The 3384-nt window shown below is 41.2% G+C and overlaps 1 protein-coding gene and 1 long non-coding RNA gene across 2 annotated transcripts in view; both read left to right on the forward strand.

The window, feature by feature from the left end:
• LOC138955962 (histone H3.3A-like) overlaps window positions 1-1004 on the forward strand; it is a 5694-nt gene extending 4690 nt beyond the window's left edge. The window contains exon 3 of the mRNA XM_070327451.1: window positions 48-1004. The gene's annotated coding sequence lies outside the window, so the exon portion shown is untranslated. The remainder of the gene's footprint in view (window positions 1-47) is intronic.
• A 181-nt stretch (window positions 1005-1185) lies between these two features.
• Window positions 1186-2504, forward strand: LOC138955964 (uncharacterized). The gene is made up of 2 exons (XR_011452440.1): window positions 1186-2030; window positions 2064-2504. It is a non-coding gene; the product is annotated as an uncharacterized lncRNA (long non-coding RNA).
• Window positions 2505-3384: the final 880 nt, after the last annotated feature.

Genomic DNA, 3384 nt, shown 5'->3' on the forward strand with positions numbered 1-3384 from the left:
TTAGGTCGCTCCAGGAGAAAAATTCTTTCGGATGTTGGCCTTTAAAGTACGTATAGGTGGAATGTCAAAGCTCTAAATTCAAAAACGTTGAATACAAGAAAAGCCATTGTTAATTCGAATCACCTTTTTTTTTAATATGTTATAAGGTGTTCTAATTCTGTAACAAGGAGGGCTAAGTCCGCAAGACGTGTATATAGTTGGTGTTGCCTACACCTACATAATGTTAAAAACTATTTGCAAAACACACACACGCACGCACAAGTACAGACAGACAGACAGACAGACAGACACTGGCACACACACACACACACACACACACACACACACACACACACACACACACACACACTTCCAGCACTACAACCACAGCTACCACAGCTACAACAACAACAACAACAACAACAACAACAACAACAACAACAACAAATCGACAGCAAAGCTGTTCAGGTTAGTTTTCTTAAGAGCAAAAGTCATGTGTGATTCCTTACCTTGAAACTTGCTTACAAGGAAATTAACTGTTCTCAGAAATTACTCGAGATTTACAAACCAAAATCAAGTTGCTTCCCTTGATAATTCTGGTGATCAGGTCATGCGCTACTGCGCAGGCGCACGTACGATGTTTGCCAATCCAAGGATCACGTGTTACAAGCGTGAGCCAACAATGCACAGAGTGACTGTGAGTGTTTACGGCAAGTTCAAGTTTGTTTGTCGGTGAATTTTTCCTTGTCAATTCAATCCCACCCTTAAAAAAGCTGTCTAAGCCTGACTTTAAAAAATATTTCTTGTGGAGAAGCGCTATCGTGTATATGAACTCTTTCTAAGGTCTTTTGAGTGACACCTATAACTACCGCTTTTTCAACTTCACCGGCAATGCAAAAAACGACAATAACAAAATAACAACAACAACCTAAACGACACACACACAGACACCCACACCCACACAAACACATACACACACACAGACAGACAGACACACAAACACACATACACACACAAACACATACACACACACAGACAGACAGACACACACACAAACACACACACACAAACACACACACACACAAACACACACACATACGCACACACACACACACACAAACACACACACATACACACACACGCACACATACACACACACACACACAAACACACACACACACACATATACACACACACACACACACACACACATATATACACACACACACACACACACACTGCTTTTTCTGTCTCGCATAACTATTATCCTTAGTCTGAATGTATTCTTTAATCAAAAGCTTGCAGGCTATCCTGTTATTCGTGTAAATAAACACAGTGATTAAAGAAAGACTAGCTGGAGAATCGGGTATTGCCAAGTAAACAGTGTCAAAGAAAAGCCATGTTCATCAACAAACTAAACAGAACCACATCAAATAATAATCGCTTAGTATCAGCCTGGTAGAGCATGGGGTAGTTAGAAAACGAGAGCTTTAAATAACACGATTGTCAGCCACAAATAGTCAAATCAAATCAGATCAAATCAAATTTTATTTGACGAGGGTTGTGGTATAAGCAATATAACGAGCTTTTTTTCAACCAGCCCTCGCCCAGAGAGGTACTAATCTGATCCTATATACATGCATATACAAACGTAAAACAATTACAAAAGATAAACTTAAAAGTAAAAAATAAAAAATAAAAAGGCAGAAAAACAGGACTAGTTACAGTGCAAGCAATAATGAAGGGTCTGTATGAGGAAAAGCGCATGCACTGCATAGTTATGCACACACAAATCTAACTACAGTCGCAGAGAGGAGGAGGGAAGAGAGACACATGAATATAGAATACCATGCCGGTTATATATTCTGCTGATGTCACATCGTTTGTGGACGGAATGGAAATAGAAAGACGTGTACGTCTTTGTGTCCGTGAGTGATAGTCCAGTGAGTTCGGCCCTAACACATTTTATCAGAACATCAACTTGATATGGATTGAAGTGTTGTGTCTCATTATTACATATCTTTACACCCCCGGTATAGGGGTGTGTATAGGTTTTTACACCCCCGGTATAGGGGTGTGTATAGGTTTCGGTCGATGTGTTTGTTTGTGTGTTTGTGTGTTTGTTTGTATGTTTGTGTGTTTGTTTGTATGTTTGTGTGTTTGTGTTCGCATATAGATCTCAAGAATGAACGGACCGATCGTCACCAAACTTGGTGAACAGGTTCTATACATTCCTGAGACGGTCCTTACAAAAATTGGGACCAGTCAAACACACGGTTAGGGAGTTATTGGTGGATTAAGATTCTACAAGGACTTATAGAGAAACATTATAATGGTCAAAGGGAAATAACCATTCTCACTGCACCCATTCTCACTGCCACCAACTGAGAAGGTTATTTCCCTTTGACGGGGGTGTTTTTTCTACCTCGGAGAAATTTCTTGTTTTTGTCGTGTTTATTGCAATTTTGTTTTTAGAATTCATGTAACCCTAGGTTTTTTTACAAATAAATATTGACTTGACTTGACTTGACTTGATTAAGTTTTTATCTTCTTGGAACCTGGTCACGAATGGCTGATCAGGAATCGGTTTTGTTTGCCCTTCGTTCATCGAACCTGGTTACACAAACACAGACCAATCGAGAGACAAACAGGTACAGAGAATATAATACAGAAAAAGGCAAACAGCCACCTACCCAAAGAAAATAGCACACTCATGTAAACACGAACACAGACGCACAGACACAAAGGCAGACACGGGCAGACACAGACAGAGACACACAGATGCCTACACAGATACACACACACACACACACACACACACACACACACACACACACACACACAAACACACGCAAAGACCCACACACACACATCAACACACACACACGCGCACACACACACACACACACACACACACACACATACACAGATACACACGCACACATATACATACACACAAACAGAGAGACACAGAAACTGACACACATGCATGAATAACACACACACATATTAAACTAAACACAGACAGACATACAAGTACACTCCCACTACCACCACCGCCACATACACACAGACACACGCACACACAAACACACACACACACACACACACACACACACACACACACACACACACACACACATACACACACACACACACACACACACACTGACACACACATTGCCACGACCCCCACCCCCATCACCACTACTATCAGCAGTGCCTACGTCACTACCGCCAACACCACAACAAAAACTGACACACACTGACACCCACTGACACACACCACACACTCCTGCTTATGAAAATAACCGGATTTTAAAGATGACACGAAAATGAAACGAAAGCAAATGTGTGTTTGTGCGAGTGTATCTCTCTCTCTCTCTCTCTCTCTCTCTCTCTCTC

The sequence above is a fragment of the Littorina saxatilis genome, unplaced genomic scaffold (genome assembly GCF_037325665.1).
Source record: "Littorina saxatilis isolate snail1 unplaced genomic scaffold, US_GU_Lsax_2.0 scaffold_1624, whole genome shotgun sequence".
In the NCBI taxonomy this organism is placed as follows: Eukaryota; Metazoa; Mollusca; class Gastropoda; order Littorinimorpha; family Littorinidae; genus Littorina; species Littorina saxatilis.